This window comes from Astatotilapia calliptera, chromosome 3 (assembly GCF_964374335.1).
Source record: "Astatotilapia calliptera chromosome 3, fAstCal68.1, whole genome shotgun sequence".
In the NCBI taxonomy this organism is placed as follows: Eukaryota; Metazoa; Chordata; class Actinopteri; order Cichliformes; family Cichlidae; genus Astatotilapia; species Astatotilapia calliptera.
In genome coordinates, this window is record NC_137424.1 from 72,153,683 (window position 1) to 72,175,481 (window position 21,799).

General features: G+C 41.3%; 1 long non-coding RNA gene across 5 annotated transcripts; it reads left to right on the forward strand.

Annotated features, from left to right (window-relative positions):
* Nucleotides 1-603: 603 nt before the first annotated feature.
* On the forward strand, nt 604-20,553 carry LOC113011073 (uncharacterized). Of its 5 annotated transcripts, none has more exons than XR_013906551.1 (6): nt 604-7,343; nt 10,646-10,724; nt 13,611-13,702; nt 14,429-14,586; nt 15,005-15,062; nt 15,986-20,553. It is a non-coding gene; the product is annotated as an uncharacterized LOC113011073 (long non-coding RNA). The 5 variants fall into 5 exon arrangements; XR_013906549.1 differs by lacking the exon at nt 604-7,343 and adding an exon at nt 8,611-10,352; XR_013906550.1 differs by lacking the exon at nt 604-7,343 and adding an exon at nt 8,611-10,045.
* Nucleotides 20,554-21,799: the final 1,246 nt, after the last annotated feature.

A 21,799-nucleotide genomic window follows, 5' to 3' on the forward strand; every position in this document is an offset into this window, starting at 1 on the left:
TTCTCCAGTAGCTCAGGTGTTCTTTTTCACTTTGCGTTACCCCTCACTCCAGTCAACACTTCGTTTTTAAGTGGGGCGTAACAGACATGTTGAAATCAATTCTCCAACAGAAAGTAATTGATCTAGATTGTGAATATAAGGAGCATAATATAATAGATCCAGAAATAGATTCTGAAAGTAATTTTCTTTCTTCTTTTGTTAAAAATTGTAATTATTTCACACAGGAACAATATGAAAAAAAAAAATCAACCTAGACGGGAAGCTCTCATTAATTCACTTTAACAGCAGAAGTATGTATTCTAATTTTGATTTCATTAAGGACTACTTGCAACAATTTTCTCACCCCTTCAGTGTTATAGCCGTCACTGAAACTTGGTTCAATGTCCATAAAGGAATAGATTTCTGTTTGAATGGATATGATTTAAAATACATGAATAGATTAAATAAGGCGGGCGGCAGGGTTGCTACATATGTTCTGTAGAATATTTAGCTGATTTAAAGTTTAGAAATGTGTTAAAATATAATGTAGAACTGTTGTAGAGACACTGACACTGCCCTCACTATAATAAAGGCTGATTGTAGGAGTAGATTGTAGACCTCGCCCTCTGAGTGGAAATTCCCCAGAGGATGTCTTAGGGTGGGGGTCTCAAGATTTGTAACTGTGGTCTGGAAGTGAGAGGGGTTTTATGACCTCTAGGGAGTCACCTACACCCACAGTGTTTTAACGGTCACACACACACATCCACACGCACACTCACTCATGTGCACACACATACACACAGGTATGCGCACACACTCACTCACGAGCACTCACATAGACACAGACACAGAGTTTCCAGCACACCGTAAGGGGTTTTATGATGGGGTCACCTCTATAAAGCTGGCTGTAACTAACAAAGGGGTGAAGATTTTTGCAGAGGGACACCGGCCTCTCTTCCCTTCTAGAAGTGCATGCTTAAATGAAGATAAATGAAGATGAAAATGACTACTGAGTCCGGTGCCATCTCTGGACGCTCGAGGAATGAAAAGAACCGGGGTAAAACTGATTTCTCAACAGTTTTGGTGCCGAAACCCTCGGGATTCGCTCTAGGCCCAGAGATGAATTGGCGGAGCTGAGATCGTGAAAAGAGGCGAACAGAGAGCTAGCTCACATGATTAAAAGGTAAGCACGACCTGTTTATTTTCGAACCGTGCATATTGTTTAAAGCCTAAATTATCTGTTCGCTAAGTTGAACGTATCCCAGTGTAAATTCACTCAGTAGAAAAAAAGGCGGCTAGCGTCCGTCTCAGTGCGTTAAAGCAAGAGACTTTTGTAAGAACTCCAAGTTGATGTTTAGCGCCCCGTAAGAAAATCTCAGTGCGTTAAAGCAGCAGATTTTTGTTACGGATTAATAGAATCGGTGTTTCATCCGTCTTAGTTATTAGAAAAAAGTGGCGGTGATCTGTCCTCGTGCGTTAAAGCAGGAAATTTGTGTTACTATTAGTTAGAAAGCGGGGCCGAAAGGCTTTGTCGCCGGCTAAGGGCCGTGTGCGCTCCGAGTTTGGCAACTCCACCCTTGGTTGGACGCGTCCTTGGGATTTGCCAGGTTGGTAACCTGGGCACTGAGGGCGCCCTAAATAACTAAAGATAGGTGTTGGATCCTAGTCGTGGTTGATAATGTGCATGAGAGTGGGGGCAAGTTGCTTTGTTAGTGAGAGAACGACTGCTTGGCTCAGCCCACTGACTGCAGTGTGTGTAGATTGCGTGTGTGTGTGAAAGCGCCGTTAGAGTCGGCGTCTCGTCTGAAGTACGGGAGTCAATTGAAGTAACAAAAAGAATTCGTGTCTAAAAGTGTGTGTTTGTGGTGTGCAGAAATCGCGGTAGGAGGCCGTGTTGCGAATTGTTGGAAACTGAAGTCAATTGGGGGGTTTAATTTGGTTTTATATTTCTTAGGGGAAGAGAAACCGCGGTATCGAGTCCGTGGCGCAGTTTGAATAATTTGTGAGGTGCACGAGCGGACGGCATCCGCTTTGTGTGCCGCTTAGGGTGTTGTCCGGAATAAGCAGAGGAAGAAGTGTCTCGCAGAAAGTTTGAATGGGACTGCGAGAAGCATGAAGTGTGTGTGAGCCAGCCTCGAGGGGCGGGGTTCACAGGTGGAACGAACGAAGAGCAAAATGTGCGTGTGTGAGAGAGAAAGAAAAGGTGGGGGCGAGTGACCAGCCCGTGAGTGTGTGTGAATTCCTTGATGACAAAGAGGGAGACAAAGTACATTAGTTGATTTTTTTGTGAAATAATAAATAGTTAAGAAATCGTAGTGATCAAAGAGGAGAAAGTGAACTAAAGTAAATAAAGCAAATTAAAGAGTGGATTAGTTATAAAGTAATGATAAATTAATTGATAAAATTAACAGTGACATTTAAAGGTGATCAAGTACTCAAGGGTGAATGGAGAATTTGATTGCTGACTGTATGAGAGCTGTTGGGGTGAAAGGAAAATGAGGTTGGAGGAGTGAGTTAACAGGTTAATATGTGGGTGTAAAACAATGGGGTGAAAAAAAAAGAGAGAAAGAAAATCATGAAAACAAAGAAAATAAAAAGTGTGGAAGTGTGAGTGGGAAATTGTCTCCAACTGGGGGAAGCAGTGACGCTACAGGTCACCTTCTTCCCCTGCTGGACACAAAAGAAAACATAATTTGGAGTGTTGTGGATGAAAATAATTAACAACAAAATCAAGAAGATTTTTGTGTTTGCGGTTAAGACCAAATAAAAATTTCATTTTTGGGGTTTAAAGTCAGTAGAGTTCAAAACAAAATAAGCAGAGATGTGTTGCTTTATGAGTGATGAAAACATATGCAGTCACAGTGAATAATGAAAGTCTCTCAGTCTGTCGTTTACAGGTGGGGAACGGACCTGGATCAATTCTCCACGGGCAGCAGTCGGAAGAAAATTATAGGTTAAGATCATTAGAAGAAATAGAAACACCCAGCCAGAATTTTTTGGCTGAATTGTTTTGCAGTTTCCCGTCCTCATCCTGAACAAGCAAGCTCCAAGGAAGCTCTCCCTGAAGACACAGAGTGCAGTTTCAGAAGCACGAGCATGAACATCAACAGTGGACAGGAGTCCAAGAGACAATACCAGAGTTCTGAGCAGAGAGGTCCAGCAGCGCTGTGGGCAAACGACATCAGAAAGAGAAGAACCACCATCTAGATTGGATGGATGGAGATGCGTTTCCAGCAAGCTGCAACCTCACTGTGTGTGAAGGACTTTTGAGAAGACTGTCTGAGTTTGACATTTGCCATGTTTGGAGTGAGATGGCAATGAAAGAGACAGTGGGACAAAGAGAGACACGGGACAAAGCTGAAAAAACTGACTGCCATTGGACTGAAAAGTGGGAGAGAAGAAAAGGAGCAGAAGAGGGCTGAGGCGGCTGTTTTAGTGTGGGGAATCAAATTAGGTTAAGGAATCCGGGGAGACAAGCGACTGCCTGGAAGTGGAGGATTGACACAGTGTCCAGACCACCACAAAAGGGGGAGGAAGACAAGCACTGAGGTATGCAAGTGTACTGTTAGAAAAATGGAAAGGTGACACCACACAGGGGACACCACACATAATATGCACCAGAAAAAAAAAGAGTGAAAAAGAGAGAATTTATATTGTAGATGAAAAAAATTATAGGAAAAAGGTTTTGTGTTGATCAGCCAGGAACAACTACAGTCTCATTTTCTGCTTTTAAGAAAGGACTGTTCACAAGAACAGAGAGAGAGAGAGAGAGAGAGAGAGAGAGAGAGATGTGTGTTGATTAAGCACTGATAATAATAATGAAAATATCTTAGTTTGTCACTTTCAGGTGAAAAGCAGACCTGAATCAATTTTCCACATGCAGCGGTTGGAAGAAAGTCATAGTTTAACATCATTGGAAACATGCAGGCCAAGTTTCTGGCTAACTTATTTACAGCACCATGTATTTCTCAACCTCACAAGCGAGCTCTCACTCCTTCCTGAAGACAAGGAATGCAGCTCTAAAGAGCAATAACATGGCAGATAAAGGGACAGCAGCAAAGTCCTGAGCAAAGAGTCCCAGCAAGCAGCAGCAATGTGAACAAACAGCATCAGAGAAGAAGAGCAAACCCATCATCCTGCCTGATTGGATGAATGGCACTGTGTTTCCAACAAGCTGCAACTTCACTGTGCATGTGACAAGAACATTTGAGGAGAACTGAGGAGACTGTTGGAGTTTAACATTTGCCACCTTTGGAGTAAAATGGCAAGAAGAGACAGTGGAACACAGGACAAAGCTGAAGGAGAACTGCCGGCTATTGGACTGTTGAAGTGGGAGAGGACAACAGAGTGAGAAGACTAGGTGAGAACACATGGGAATTATTTAATGTGGGAAATCAAAATTTGGGTTAGCAAACCTGGGGAAAAGAAATCTGACTGCTTAAGTTGGAAAATTGAGAAGGAGTCTGAAACACTGCGAAAATAGAAACATATACAAAATCACATACACAAGCAGAACATGCATTAACCCTACTAACACAAACACAAGAGAGCTCATGAAGATTAGACAACATCTTAAGCATGTGAGTCTGTTTAAAAATCATACACAAAGTGTTACACATTAAAAGAGGGCATTTGTGGAAGGGGTTGACAACACACAGTGTGGTTGCCTATGGTAACCTGCAAGCATTTGGGGTTTAGCTGTGCCTGACTATGACAGAGTTTTTCATTTAGATGTTTCTGAAACAAAATTTGGAGTGAACGGAGTTTGTTTCAGAAAAAAGGGGGAAGGTACATAAAAGGATACATAAAAACAGAAAATGTATTAACCCGACACACACGTAATGAAGATCAAACACAATTTTAAGTAGGTAATTTTGTTACCATCATCCTGTTTGTTTTAGTGAGTGGGTTGAGAACTGATACATAGACGACTGAATTAGTATTATTTTGGGGAACATGATAGCAGGGGTGAACAGAATCCTGCAGCCAGAGTTTAAATGAGTGAAACTAGCAGATTTTTGTTTTGTTTTGTTTTTTGTTTTGTTTTGTTACTGAACTATGGGTGTTTTCTCACCTATAAGAGAAAGAATATTCCGTGACAAGTCTTAAGACCGGGCTTCTGTATTTTTTCTTTTTTCTTTTGTTTTTCAGTTTTATTTGTCAATTTTTATTTCTATTTTTTGAACAGTGCACTGATTTTTGTTTGTGAATTTCTTCTCTTTAAGCAGATCTGCACGTCGGGAATTAAAAGTGCTACACGTCGTAAAGAAAATTGTTATAAGTGAGCTTCTCCACATTAAAATGGGCTCTGGAGAAAGCCACTTATTTGGGACAATTAGAAAATGAGAGTCCCTGCCTAAAAAAGATTCAGCGAGGAAATCCGATCTAAAGTTCTTCTTCTTTTTCTTTTGAAATAACGTCATTTTGCTGAAAGTGGAAACTAAATGCGACGATAGGTTCCACTATCAGCAAAGAAAGAAAGAATGGATGAATGAATGAATGGAAATAAAAACAAACTGACTGACTGGTAAAAGCTGACAAGACTTAACCACGACTCAAGGTTAAGCTCCACCTAGACAGGACAAAAGGGTGGATGAATTTATGTGTTTCCTTTTACAGGAGCAGAAAGATGACAGCAACATCTGAGGTTGCGTGATGGTTTCACCTTTTAAATGCCATTTTCTGTGTTTGTGAATCTACCAGGGGTGTGTTATTCATGTTGCTCACAGAAGTTACTGTGAGAAAGTGTGTACACACCTGCGCAGCGCTAACATTTGCATTCTCTTTTCTACAGCATTACAGTTCTTCATGTGATTTGATGATGTGATTTCTAACAGAACAATTGGTGGATGTTTGTTTCTCTACTACAGGTTATGAGTTGGTGATGCTGTTACACTGTGTTTTTGGGAAAATGTGAAGGCTACTTTGATGATGTGAATAACATGTAAGAAATTTCCTGTGTTGAAAACTAGTGTCACTTCTTTCCACAGCTATGGATGGCTAACTTTATGGTCTTTTTATGGCACCTCTGGAATGTGGATGGCCGACGCCTGCCCACCACATGAGCCATGTGTGTTGCTAATGTTTGTTTTCTTTAAGAGTGCATGTGGAGGATTCAGCAAAAGTGGACAAGTGACATGAGAAAAACAAATAAGGGATGCAGTGTTTATGGAATAGTTGAATATGGGCTCATTAGCCTGCCACTATTGAACTCAAAGTGATAAAATGGGTGGAGTGAAATTGTTTAAGGAAAGTCACAGATTAATTGTGGAATAAATTGGGATGATTCATGATTTGGGACAAATTATGGTAATAATAGTGATTTAATTATTGGAGAAAACCTGCACATGATACTTGTCTGTTATGCTGAGTACTTTATCACTCTCATGATCTATAGTTGGTTGCAAATGTGAAGTTTGATTTAACAGATTTGTCTTCCAGGTTACAGGCTCCAGGTGGAGCTGGGAGTTAAACAAGCTTAACATGTGACTGCTGATTAATGTTTTTACACAGGGTTACAGGTTGGAGTATGGCTGCTCCAAGTGGGAAACCCTGGAGATTGCTTTAGAGAGAATGTGCAACATTCTTGTGCATGTCTCATTGGGGAGTTGACACATGGCGAAAGCCGTGTGGCGAGAGGAGTGTCATTTTTGAATTTGTAGATGTCGTGAGGTGCCATGATGAGAAGGAGTGGCTGAGAGGATCGTCCACAAGATGGGAGCTGAGGCCAGGAGAGAGGCTTCAGGAGGATCAGAGATCATCTTCAGCACAGCGGACATCACACAGAGAGCTGTGCTACTGAGCTTCCAGGAGATCAAGAGGAGACTTCCCACAGCAAGATTTTAAATAAAATGAAAGATTCAATGTTGACGCTGAGGAAGACGACTAAGGTGTACGACGTGCTCTGCCTTAAATCTTCAGCAGCGTTGGAACATGAGAACTCGAGGGATGGAGAGAGCGTGCCAAGCTCTAAAAGTGACGGTGCAGAGGAAGTCCAGCGATGGAATTGTGTTTCTGTGTGAGGCACAAATACTAGGAGACTGGGAAATAGTTGACACCACTTTTCCCAAGGATGAAGGTCACCTAAAGTGTGTCACTTTGCCATGCAGATTTGATGCTCTGCAGAGAAGCCTTCTGTGAGGGAGAGATGTAAATAGACGAGCCTTTTATCTACATTTAAATCATGTCAACTTCTCTAGGCTGGTTGAGGGGGAATTGGAGAAAAATGGTAGTGTTAGGTGTGACTGTTGTTATTGTAACTGTGATTTTTCTTATAAGTGAATTGCCCAGAGACAGACCTGAATCCATTCCAGCGACTGCATCATCACAGGCCACGGTGAAGCGAACCAAACGTAGTGAAACAGGTAAATCAGATGAGTGTTTTGATTATTATGGCGGTGTAGAGTTGGACTACGTTAAAGGGTCCACTACTTCGTACACATTCGATCTTTGTGCTGTCATTAAATGTCCATCCATTCGCTTCCGCTTATCCTTTTCAGGGTTGCGGGGGGCGCTGGAGCCTATCCCAGCTGTCATAGGGTGAGAGGCAGGGTACACCCTGGACGGGTCGCCAGTCTGTCGCAGGGCTAACACACAGGGACAGACAACCATTCACCCTCACATTCACTCGCACATTCACACCTAGTGGCAATTTGGATTATCCAATTAACCTATCCCCACAAGCTGCATGTCTTTGGACGGTGGGAGGAAGCCGGAGTACCCGGAGAGAACCCACGCAAACACGGGGAGAACATGCAAACTCCACACAGAAAGACCCCGGCCTGATGGTGGAATTGAACTCAGGACCTTCTTGCTGTGCGGCAACAGTGCTAACCACCGTGCCATGTAAAGGTTTAAATAGTTCATGGCGGGAATATGATGTTTGGGTAGGTTACAATCCAATGGTAGATATAGAGTGTAATAATCAGAAGCTTGGTTACCCCTATCACACTTATTGGAAGGGCCCATGTGATTACTGGTCTACCATAGTGGAGTATTCTGGCATGTGGCGCCCCTACAAGGACGCCACGTAGGGGCAATAAATGAAGAAGCAATTCATGCCTTCAATTTCGATTTAGCACAACAAGACTGGAGTTTGGTGTATGAAGAGTCAGATGCGGACAAGGCTTATGACAATTTCCTAGATATTTTCACTATGTTGTACAATAAACATTGTCCTGTAAACAAACACAAGACAAAGAAAAAATATAAAGTCCTTGGCTCACAAAAGGAATTATTAATGCTTGCAAAAAGAAAAACAATCTGTATAAACAGTTCATCAAAGTAAAAACAAAAGAAGTGGAACAAAGATATAAAGCATATAGAAATAAATTGACTGATATTATAAGAATGAGTAAACAACTTTATTATAGAAGAAGATTATATGAAAAAAACAATATAAAAGGAACTTGGGATGTGTTAAACAACTTAATTAAACAAGGATCTTCTGGAACATCATATCCTGAATGTTTCATTGATGCAAATGGTGAAAATCACAACATGAGTAGCATTGTAGATGGGTTCAATAATTTTTTTTAATAAATGTTGGCCCTGAACTAGCAGCGGACATCCCGTGTCAAAAAAATGAAAATATCAGTAATATAAAATCAAATCTCTTTTCACTGTTCCTCTCAGCTACAAATGAGCAAGAAGTAATAAATATCACATTAAAATGTAAAAGTAAGTGTTCAATGGATTATCATGACATAAATATGTCTGTAGTTAAACAGGTTATTCTGAATATTGCTAGTCCCTTAACATATATCTGTAATTTATCATTTCAGTCCGGTTGTTTTCCAAAAAAAATGAAAATTGCGAAAGTAATACCACTATACAAAAGTAATGACAAACACAGTTTTACCAGTTTTAGGCTGATAATAAATACATGATATCATTTCATTCATTTCAAAGGTTTATTTGCATGACGCACAAACAGAGACAATTGAAAGGTACAAATGTGCATGAAACGAATTCAAACGTGTTGCAGATGTATGTCACCAGTTGATCTGGCTGTAGGCTGTGGCACTTGGCCATAGGTGGCGCTGGTTGACTCGAGTCCATGTTAGTGCACAAAGTAAACTGCTCGCTTTAGTCGTGAAGCAAAAACGCTGAATTCGGAGAAATAAACCGTGCGAGGGGAACGATGACGACGACAAGAGTCTCCCGATCGTTTACTCTTGCTGTCCTGTGAACAACATCGGCGTGGTGTTACTTGTTTGCTGTTTTCGCGATCGCGTCGCGCGTGAGGATATCACCAGATAAACTCGCCACATTTTTAAACATTTTGTTGTTCAACAGCATCACGATCGTGATGCTGTCGACTGACGGAGAGTGTTTGAGATAACCTCACAAGTGTCACAGGTGACACATTTGGCGTTTTTTTGCTGGTTTGTCGGTAGCAGCTCCTGAAACGCAAGACTGCCACACATCTGTTCGACCAACGCCAGTCGATCTAAACGCCAGTAGATCTGGAACACCGGCGCCCCCCGTGTGCGGCAGCCTGTTACAGCAGCTCTGCTCATTCTGAGTTTCTTTCTTTCTTATTTTTTTCTTCTCGTAATTTTTTTTATAACTAACGTATTAGTAATTAGACTCTGCAACCATGTTCTACCATTTTGTGCTAGTTCTGGTCGTTTTTCTTAGTTTATTTCTACTTTTTTCACCCGTGTCTGGGGACCCAGAGCAGGAATCCTTTGTTTACAGTAAGGATCAGCTGTTAGCACTGCGTCCCGCAACGGTACTGTCGGCGGACAGACCCGACATTCCCAGCGAGCTGAGGAGGAAAAGACGGGGGTGTCGTGCTGGGAAGGAGCGCCGTCACCCGTGAAGGAGACGTTATCGACCATCTCTTCCTTCTGTAATTATTGGAAACGTAAGATCTTTGCCCAATAAGATGAATGAGCTCACGTCGCTAACCTGGTCACAGAGGGAGTACCGGTTTTGGCACAACACCGGCAATGTAGCATCATGATGCTAACGGAATCATGGCTAACACCGCTAACTCCGGACACGAGCGTGACACTACTGGGATTCCAGATGCTGCGAGCGGACAGGACGAGAGAGAGCGGTAAGAGGAAAGGAGGGGGACTGACAGTGTTTGTGAATGACAGATGGTGTAACCCCCTTTCACATCACTGTGAAAGAACAACTCTGCAGCAGAGTGGGAGGTGATCTGTGACGACCACGGAGAGGACATTGACAGCCTTACTACATGTATTACTGACTATACAACACGTTCTCACTCCCAACTCGTCAAACGCATGGTCAGGCTCCCTCTGCTGCACTTATGGACGCGCAGGTTACCCCTCTCGCGTCGGGAATTGACGTGAAGGGTCCTCCGATTGAAGAGATTGCCGCGGAAGTGCCTTTTGTTGGTATATTTAGATATTTTCCAAATCACATTGTAGTGACGTATACAGAACACAATAAATTATATAATGTAAACAACTACCTGAAAAACAGGTAGAACAATACTTTTGTATGGTTTATTGCATTTACGGAGGGAGTGATGTATGCTGGGTAATGGCACAGCTAGCTACTGGGTGGCTTTATTCACCCGCTTCGGCTGTTATCAGTCCATACAATGGGCGTTATTAGCACAAATCAGTCCCATAGATATGGGTCATCTCCTGCTAGATTGTTCAGAAGGTTGTTCTCATCCATCCAGATGGAGGATCACTAACAGGAGCGTGGAAGACTCCAGAATCCACTCTGGCTGCAATCCGGTGGATATGCAGTGTGTACAGGTAAGACCGTTTAAACGGACAGCATTTATAGAATGACTATTAAAAGTCAGCGAGTGTCAGTAATGTTAATGTGGTTATCTTAGTAATACACCGAGTGCTAATATAACAGCTTTAAGATGCATTTGTAGATATTATTACGTGTTTTACCGTCTTTATGGTGCTAGCTTAAAGTTACGGTGTAAACGTTAGCTTATATTGGAGGAAAGCTGTTACTGGCTAAACGATGTTAGCACAGAAATATTAGCTTCTGTCATGACCAGTGTTGGGTAAGTTACTTTAAAATAGTAACTTAGTTACATTACTAGTTACTTCTCTCAAAAGTAACTCCATTACTTCAAGTTACTCGTTACTTTCAAAGTAACTAGTTACTAGGGAAAGTAACTTTGGTTTTACTCAGAATTCTCTTGTTAATGTGTTGCTTCCATAACTTTGCCAGTCTTCTAGCTTGCTTACTTGCCACAAGTGCACTGTGCCACCTACCAATAGAAAGGAAAAGATAATGTGCATATTTCCACGAGAGAAATCCCACACCTGGACCGTCATTGACTGCTGCCATGATTCTAGCCTACGTCACAGCGTCATGTGCGCCTTTTACATCCAACACAAAAACTGCAGTCGTGGTGCTTTCGATTGTACTCAGAACTCGGAAATGCTGCCTTCTGAATAGGAAGATGTAGGCAACACCAGACTGCAGATGAGCTGCATACAGGGCTGGACTGGGACAAAAAAATTGTCCCGGGCATTTTGACTAGAGACCGGCCCACCATTATAGGAAAAATCATAAAGCCTTTGAATGAAAATAAACACAGTGATGTACACTGTTTTGATGGTATATATGCATCAATCTATCAATCGTTTGTTGTAAGATTCAGATAATTATTTTTTAAAAGCGAGACATTTGAAACGAGAATAAGAAAGAAAAGTATTTCTTTGTGCCCCCCTCTGCCTGTTAATGCCCTACCTGCCCCCCTGGCAAAACTTTGCTAGATCCGCACCTGCACAGTTACCAGCTGTCAGCTACCTAAAAAAGGATCCTGGGGTTATTTGTCTCTCAGAAACTGTTCATAACTTCCCTTCAACTCATTCATGTCACCTAAAAGGTAAACCTGTTTCTCCATCACCTGTTCAGCTCTGATGATCCAGTAAGGACATCTCCTGATTTCATCCTCATGTTTCCCTCTCACCAGATAACCAAACCATATCATGACCAGCAGGTTTACAGCTGTGGCTCCAGCAAACATCAGCTGATACTAGAAATTAATATTAAATAAATTCTAACAACAGCTGATCAAGCTTAAACTGCTGTTGTTGTTTAGCGCGACATCCGCTGGCTTCCTCTTTCGGCGCAAAGTGAGCGATAAACAAACAAGAGAGCCGATCAGCTGATCATTGATCAGTTTTCATGATTGAAGTAGAAACGGGAGAGGGAGGGGGAGAGAATGAGAGAAGAAGAGGCAGCTGTGCAGCAAAGACACAGAATAACTCCAGCTTTGTGACTTTTTCATTGTAGCTGAATTACGGGACAAACTCTGTTCCTTTTCACCTCAATAAGAAACGCGTAATATTTTCTCTGAATACCAGGCGGGACGGTTGGCAACTCTAATAACTTATAAACAAAATAAAGTTCAACATCATTAACATCATAGCACCCACCCAGCTGTATAGAAACTCCGTCATGCTAGCTAGCACGCAGTACGGAAAAAGTCAGCATAACGAAAATAAACTCCACCTAAACTTGGTTCATATCTGACCCAGAGAGACTGCAGGTCATAACTTCTTACCTGAAGTTCAGTTCACACTTGGACCGGCGGCCGCCTCGGGTCTCTTTTCCTCCCTTTCCCTCATCCACCTGCTGGCCTCCACCACTTGCTAATGTTACTGAATCTGTGGAACCTCCGCGATAGCCACCACACGAAGTAACGAGTAACGACCCTATCTAAATCCCAGTAACGACTAACGCGTTCCTGATTTTGGCATAATAACTAGTTACCGTGCTCATTACCACAATAATAACGTAGTTACTGTAACGCGTTACTTAATAACGCGTTAGTCCCAACACTGGTCATGACTGATGAAGTTACTAGTTAATAAAGTTTTCAGTAAAGTGTTTAATCGCAGCCACAGACTGACAGCAAATATCTCGATTAGCTTCAGTGCATCTGTAATAAATATGTGCAAGTTTCAGTGCTTCGTTTAAACTGTATGATACTTATACTGACCCAGGGTCAGTGTAAAATACAATCCTAGCTGTGTGAACAAAGCCTGGCTCCTTTAATCCTGCATGACAAACCTCAGGATGCAGGTTATTATTACTCTTTCCTGCTGGCACACCTGTCACACCTGAGAGTCAGCTAGAAACTTACAGTGACGTGGACATCATGCAAAGACTGCCAGACTCTGTAATACTGCAAATGATCAGTGACTCAGGTTAACACTAAACTTTAAGCGGCACCTCTGTGTCTCTGTGTGCTGAACATTTAGGATTGAGTCAGGCTGCATTGACTGTGGGACTTTAATGTGTTAAAAGCAGGTTGAAGACGGCTCAGAAACATTTGAAGATTAAAATTTAGCATTATGGCTGCTGGTGGTTTGTAAAGCCTCTACTCAGCTGTATTTTTGTTACTAATTTATGTTTGTTGTTGTTTAACACAGATTTCAGAAGAGCAAAGATGCTTAATAGTTTAACTAGATTTCATTTGTCAGTGTGGGACTGCTGAGTCACCTGAAGAACTCATTTCATTCATTCTCCACATGATGTTCATTTACAGAAATGTTTCACAGGAACTGATTTCTCCCAAAGGGTGAACTAGTGTGTTTCCATAGATTACCTCTGTATGAATGTACTTCTTAAATGAAGGCAAGTGTTTGTCCTTTTTTGTTCCTCAGGTATAGTACGTGATATCAAGGGCAGGCGGTCAACACTGGGGGTAGACAAGAAGCAGACGTACTTCCAAGAGGGAGCTGCAGTGAGGTCAGAGGTCAGAATCTGAAACAGCTCAGGTTTATATTTTAGAGGTTATAAAAAATCCAAATGTATTATTTAAAGAAACCTTTAAATAATAGTCATAATTATGATTATTACAAGAAATATCAAACATTTAAGTGGATTTTCTGTCACACATATCGTGTTAGCCCTGCAATAAACTGGCAGCCTGTCTTTGTCCTGTATCAGCTGGGATAGGCTTCATCCTCCCGCAACCCTGAATTGGATACATTGTATTCCAATTATGTAATCTGATCATTTACAAACTCAAGCTATCTAATCAAAATGTAAGTAATAATTATAAAATGGGAAAGCAGAAATAAGTGTGACATAAATGTAAATGTGTGAGCTGACATAGAGGACAGCTACATGTAGTCTGAAAAACCTTTGTTGTCAAGTTTGCAGGTCTATCAGCACGAGACATTCTTGCATAGAAGACACGTTAAAGTCTCTAACTCAGTGAAGCATTATTGGTCCCGTCTGTTTGGATAAATATAGTAAGTTGATGTTTGTCCATTTATTGACACATTTTCTTAAGTGCTTATCCAGTTCAGGATCACAGTGGAGCTGCAGCTGGATATGTTCACTAAATAAACCTTACAAAAGTTAACAATAAACCTGCATCCATGTACGTTGTTGTCCACAGGATGAGAAAATCAAACTGGAAGACTGTGGAACATGTTAATAAATGTTTGTGTGTTTATGCCTGTGTCTTTCACAGGAGGCGCTGGAAGGTTTCCCTAATAGTTCCTGGTGAATCAAAGCAGAACCATAAAGGTTGCTGGACTGCATGATGGCCTTACCCCTGAGCCGTCATCCTGTTAAAGGAGGAACCAGTTAGAAACTGTTTTCAAAGTAGCTGAGCAGATTTCATCTCAAGTAAGCGATTAACTGTTTGTTCATCTGTTCTGCCACTTAAAGAGCATTTAAGGACGTCTTTCGAGTGTCCAGTTGAATTAATTCTACTGGCTCTCATGGTCATTTGTTATTATAGACATACTTTTCATGTTCATCCAGCTATTTAGTAAATTCTATCTATTTAGTAATATCCGTCAGCTATAAAATGTAATATAAATATAAAAATATCTAAATATCTCCTGTCCTTTATGTTTTAATGATGTAAGTCTGTTTACATTAGCATTCCTCACATATCAATGAGATGCTGTACAGTACAATCCTACTGACACAGCAGAGGGATAACGATGGCTATTCAACATCGTTACACGACACATTCGAGCTGCATGACGCAGACAAAGTGACTAAATCATCTTTTTGTGGTTTATTGTCTTCAAACCAGCAGACAAAGCTGATGGCAGAAGATGTCAGAGAAGAACTTCAGGCCGTGGACTGAAAAGGTCTTTTTTTCTTGTTATCAAAGACATTTGGAGTGGCAGCTTCTACAACTGGTTGTGCTAAAGTAAAGCTTACAGTCTAAGAAGTCACAGTGTTGATGTTCAGCACAAAGAGAAAAGCTCACTTGTTTGAATTTATTTACAATCATAGTTTTATAAATTCTGACTGTAAACAGCTTTTACAGCTTTGATATTGTTTGACACTCGATATCGGGTTTAATTTAAAGGTTTCTGTGTCCCAATGAGCCATTTACACTGACCAGTGTCAGTTTAACTGTAACACATTCATTATTTAGATTCAACAAAGAAATAACTGAATGTAAAAAATGGCAGCCCTCAGGCAGGTTTATAGAGATACATGCATGCATTATGAAATGTATGTATCCCAGATAATTGTTATTCATCTAGTCATGGCAGACCTACCTTTTCCTCCCAAGTTAACTGCAACCCAAAAGAACTAGTGGGGCTATTTACACACTCACAACCAGTGTGGGGTAAAAAGAGCCACCAAAAAGCTGTCAGCCACAGATGTGCTAGAAGAGTTAGAAACTCTGCTTATGGAGAAACTTTCTAAGCCTAACAGGGGACAGGTACTCCTGCCCAAATAACATGATATAACCCCACATACAGCCCAGCCATAAAGTGAACCAAGTCATTTAGTTAAAGACAGCATGTAACCAGCCTGCATCAACCTGACATTTCTTCCTCCTGAATTAAATGAATGAATGGATGAAAGTTAAATGACTACAAACCTAAAGCCACTAGTTCCCACACTGGAGCTCCCTGACACTGTGTGTTAACCGTATTTAGCTTGTATCAACAGTTGTAACAGGCTAAGCCACCTGAGACACTGCATTGAATTTGTTCCTGTCTTAATGATTTCAGCTGACTGGTTTCAGCTCAGATGTTCTGCTTTTTCCTTTCAGTAGATCAAAGCAGCTCGTGCTGCTTCTGCTTCCAATTTAGAAGAAGAAGAAGAAGAAGAAGGCGAAGGCTTCAGCAAAGTGGCGTTCATGGTCTCAGTGAACAGTCACGGTCACACACTGCATGTGGTTTTAAAAGCAACATGTCTGTTCACCACAACAATGGAGATGTGTAATATTAGTGCAGCTACGGTTTGTTCTTGAACATCAGGGGCCCGTTCTTCGTACGTCGCTTACTACATCCAAGATCAAATGACACATCCAAGACCAAATCATCACGCTAACCGTGAGCTCGCTAATCCGGTTCTCCGAACACACCTGCTGTTGACGATTAGTACAGCTGGATGAAGTAATGTGAGATCACTGGGTGTCGTAAAAGGGGCTACGCATCGATAGTAGAAACATTGATCGGCAACCCTTTGATTGGTCGGCGAAAATGTCGAAGGAGCGCGCTCGGCTCGGTATTTTTCGGCAGCAGAGCAAGAACTCTTGAGTGAGGGATTTCAGGAGTTTCAGAGTTTAATCAGAACGCAAGGGAACACTGCAAAGGCTGCAAAAGCAAGGAGAGAGGGCTGGCAGAAAGTTGCTGACAAATTAAACTCGTAAGTAATTTAATAATAACAATAATAATGGAGTGGATTTATATAGCGCTTTTCAAGGCACCCAAAGCGCTTTACAATGCCACTATTCAGTCACTCTCACATTCACACACTGGTGGAGGCAGCTACAGTTGTAGCCACAGCTGCCCTGGGGCAGACTGACAGAAGCGAGGCTGCCATATTGCGCCATCGGCCCCTCTGGCCAACACCAGTAGGCGGTAGGGTAAATTTATTATATTACACTATATTATCCAATATTATATTACATTATATTATAATATGTTATATTATATCCCCTTTCACATTAGAGCCACAACAGGACCCACTAGAACATGGGAACAAGTAAAAGTGAAATATAAGAATATTCTACAGAATGGTAATATTTATCACTTATATTGCTTTTCGTCTCTAGGAAAGAGACCCTGGAATAATCTGTTTGTTTATAACAGCAACCAAGAAAAGGGCAGAGGAAAAAAAGACAGGTGGTGGTCCTGCACCCCCTCGTCAACAAGTTGGTTAAGTGAATAATACCCTCACGGGAATATCGATATCTCTCAATGAGCACACTGTCGCGCTGAGCTAAAGGATCCTGTCTGTCCCGCAATATACGCTGAATTCTGAAAACTCTCCTTATCAATCTTGCACCTTCCGCAATGGGCTGCTCGCGTAAACGGACAGGACATGGCTGCGACAGGCTTCCCAAATCCACCTTCGCTTTTATAGCCGTGGTCTCTCATCTTGATTACACGAAGTAATTTACTATTACTACTCTGAAATATGAATTACATCTGTAATAATCACATACATGTAATAGAATGTTAATAGTACATTTCCCTTTTTTAGGAAATGACCTGTATGTATCTGTATGAAATCAATAAATGGATCAAGTACTGCATTATCTTTAGTTACATTGATGTTATTTATTTATGGTGAAACAGTGGTGGAATATCGCTGTTGCTTTCGTATAAATGAAGCGGACATACCTGCGTGGCCGCGATCTAATCCTGTTTACATAAAGTAAGCCTGCTCCCGAGCAGGTTTACGCTTACGGCTCTGTTGCTATGACAGCAAGTCCCGGATGAGCTTCGGGGAACCGAACGATCCAGGATCACGCGAAATCGTCAACAATCTAATCCAGCTAACTTACTTAGCGAGGTACGAAGAACAGGCCCCAGTTCTGTTTTCTACTTTGATCACTTAGACCAAAAAAGTGTTGTTTTCAGATTCTTTCTTTTACATCTATAAACCACCTGTTCATTTTTTTTTATTACAATTAGTTTCACATAAATGTTAGTGTTTCCTTTATGATCTTTTGATGCTTACACTACACTGTACATGTCTACATTAGAGACATTTCTGTTACCTGTTTCTGTTGACTCAGAGTTGTGAAATGTTCTTTTATTTGATGCACAATATGAACCTCATAATTTTCTTACAAATAAAACTAATGACAAACATGAACAGCTGTGGTTATTTCTGAGACATGAGTTTTTGAATGTGTTCATATTTAGACAGTGTGCATCTGTCTGCTGAAACTGTGATGGTGAACCTGAGGTGATGGTCAACAGAAGGCAAATATATATCAATATAAAACAATATTGAAGTAATGTCTTTACCCTCTGCAGCGTGTGGACGCAATCACCTTATTCACTGTAGTAAACGTGCACCGCTAGCTCACGTGACTGACTGTCTCCATGGTTACATCGTATATTATTAGCTATGTAAACAGCTTCCAAAGATGCCGCCATAGCTCTCTGCAGCTGTAACACTTAAAACCTTAGCAAATCATTTCATGTTTTTGATAGTTATGAAGACAGAATATGTTAAGGTCATGCTAGGCGGTTGCTATGGTGGTTGCTGTGGACTTGGGTGGACCGCGTCCGATTCCTGTTATTAGCTGTCCGCCGTAGGAAGGCTGCGTTCCACTTACAAGTAGTGACAGTCTGCCGCAACTCGAACTCAAACCCGCTTTGTTCTTTAATTATAGGCCTTTTATAGCCGTTCATGACACGCACATACACACATAAAGCACTTTGCCTCACCATGAGAATGCAACTTTACCTAACCTAACCTTAAAGTGTCTGATATAGGATAAAAAAATGAAGCAACCAGAGATTTAATGATGAAGACTCTGGGTTCTGTAGTTCACGTTTTACAGTCCTGAATGACTCTGCATATAATTTATTGAAGAGGACTTTAGAATGCACTTTACATTTAGACTGTTGCTGTTTCATTTTTTACATTGTTGCAGTGTTATGTCATGAATAAGGTTCACCTGCTGGGGGTTTGATGGATCAGCTGGAGAATACAGTCAAAGACAGACTTCATTCATCATATGCAAGAATCCTTGTTGGATTTTTGTTGTCACTCATGTTTTTGAACCAAATATTGAAAACAATTCTGACAGACTGGATACCTGGTCAGGTCTACATTACCTTGTACTTAAGCATCCCAGGACAGAGCCCTGCCCCACCATGAGCCTGGGTGGATCCGTGGTTATAATATAAAAGGACCAATATTGAATATGAATATTTCGTGAAAATTGAATTATAATACAAATTAGTACTAAGGGTTTCTCTGCGCCCTTATCTACCCCATACTCAAAGAGCTGCGGGCAGAGAGGGTGACAGGCGAGGATGGCACTGAAGAGAAGATGCTCGGTTTCTGGGGTCTCCTGGTCCTGTCAGTATTAGTAGGATGCATCTGCTGTGTCTTCTCGTGGATGCTCACCTACCTTGACTCGTTCCAGCCTGGTATGGATTTCCCAACACTGCGGACAGTGGCCCACAATTGATCTAGGTAGCTCTTTTTTGGAAGTTCAGTTAACGCTAGAAATGTGTTCTGGAGTTTTTACATGCTTTGGAGTTTGTATGTGCTTTGTCTCTAGGGGCCACTGTATATATTTATATATAAACATATATAAATAAAACCAATTTTTTTTTACATTAGTAATTCCTTTTGTGCATAATTTTATATTGTTGTTAATAATAAATTAGTTAAAGCAACAAAACAACCTGAAGAGCCGGTTGGGAGCCGAAAGAGCCGGCTCTTTTTAGTGAGCCGAGCCAAAAGAGCCGGAAATTCCATCACTAGCCGGGAGTTAGCTGTTCTCACCGGCTCGAGTGACCCTTGAACCCCCGGTTAGCTATCGAGTTGGTGGGTAACAGACAGCCGATGGCCCCGCCCCTCCCTGAGCCTGGTTCTGCTGGATGTTTCTTTCAGTTAAAAGGGAGTTTTTCCTTCCCACTGTCGCCAAAGTGCTTGCTCATAGGGGGTCATATGATTGTTGGGTTTTTGTCTGTATCTATTAAAGTACGATCTACTGTACAACATAAAGTGCCTTGAGGCAACTGTTGTTGTGATTTGGTGCTGTATAAATAAAATTGAATTGAACTGAATTGAACTGAATAGAAACCAGACTGTTCTGTTCTATTAAGGCAGAGGGCTGTACCACTTGGCTTCCTACAGATCATCATGAGGAGATTGTGAACAACAGTGAAATGTGGAAAAGCTGGAAAGTGATCCTGCAGTAACATTGAGGAAGGCTACAGGGGTGTACGAGGTGCTCAACAGATTTGGCTCAATACAGGAGCAAGCTTGCAAAATAATGTACATAATCTGGCAGATAAAGGTTAAGAGAGACAAACCGCCAAGGGGAGACCTGTGTGCTCTTGTGGATTTATCAGATAATGTCTTTTGTACAGTTGACATTGTTTTGTCTGTCTGAAGAATGCATTTCACCATGTATAAGATAAATGATGAGTACAATGATTGCTAATACATTCACTAACTATATTCTGTTGCAGCAAAGTGATGTGGGTGACATGGCCAAAAACTGTCACGTGGTTAACTGAGTTGTGTGTAACCTCTTTTATCAATTAAAGAGTGAGGCGGACATGCAGGAATTGGAGTTGCTTGGACAGGCGAGTGGCAACACTGCCCTCCTTGATGCTCCCCTTGCAAGTGAAACATACACTGGTGTCTGTGTGGTTGCTTTCAGTAACAGTTTCTGTTCATCAGTAGGGTTGACTTAAACCCAACAAGCAGTCTCACGTATTTGTTTAATATGTGCATTGAAGGACATATCCTGGTCAAAAATGACTCCAAGGTTCCTCCAGTGTTACTTTCTCGTCCCTGTCAGTACTCTTGCTGCACCCTTTGGTCAGATAGAAGAAGTGGTATCCAGAAGTTCTACCAGTAGCTGGACTGAAAGGGAGGCACTAATCATGGCAGGGCAGGAAAAAGCTCTGAGCACAAGCTCCACAGAAGCTGGGGTCTATTTCCCTTTTCTCACCTCTGCGGAGGGTCTTTCCTTCAAGCTTCGGTCCTCTACCAGAGGCCTGAGACCTTGAGGGTCATGTGAAGTATCTTAGCTCTTATAGAAATTTCCGATATTGTTCCTGGGAACCCCCTAGCTTGGGAGTCACCACACCTATTGCTCCAATTATCTTGAGTGATTTCCAGTGCACATGCACGAGAAAGGAGGAACCACAAATTACAGAAATGACAAAAATGTTCCAATGAGTTACTTGTATCCATGATGTATTACTGTACGGTCTTTACCGGGTCTTTACCTTACAATATAAAGCGCCTTGAGGTGATTCTTGTTGTGATTTGTATAAATAAAATAATTAAATTGTATTGTCAGTAGTACATAAGTAAAATAAACATAAACAAAAGATAGTGTGATAGCCAGTCTTCATCCACTGAGATTACAGCCGATACAGGTGTAGATCAAACGACAATGCCACGAGTTTTCAACTCATACTGGCGAATTAGCTCTAGCTGCTAATTGTTAGCTTCAAGGTTATTGCTACCAATGAATATATACTAATGACACATAAAGGGGGTTAACGGACAACTTTCCTACATTCTCTGTAACCCCGTTGACTTATCTTTAAACACAGCTCAAGTTATTTACTCTCTTGTATCTGCTTACCTGCAAATGTATAGACATAGTATATTGTTACACCTTTGTACATAGTCTCACACAGCTCTTGTTAGGCACTGCATTATGGTTAGTGGCCGGGCTTGTTTACTACTGTGAGAGCTGCTCATTTCAGGAGATACTCCCTTTTATGTGGTAACGGAGGAATAACTACCCTTCCAGTACTGTCTTATTGGAGACTGGGGCACACATTATTTTACAACAATAAAAAAATAACATATTTGAACAATCAGAACATTTTAAATAAATATTATATTGTAAATAAAATGG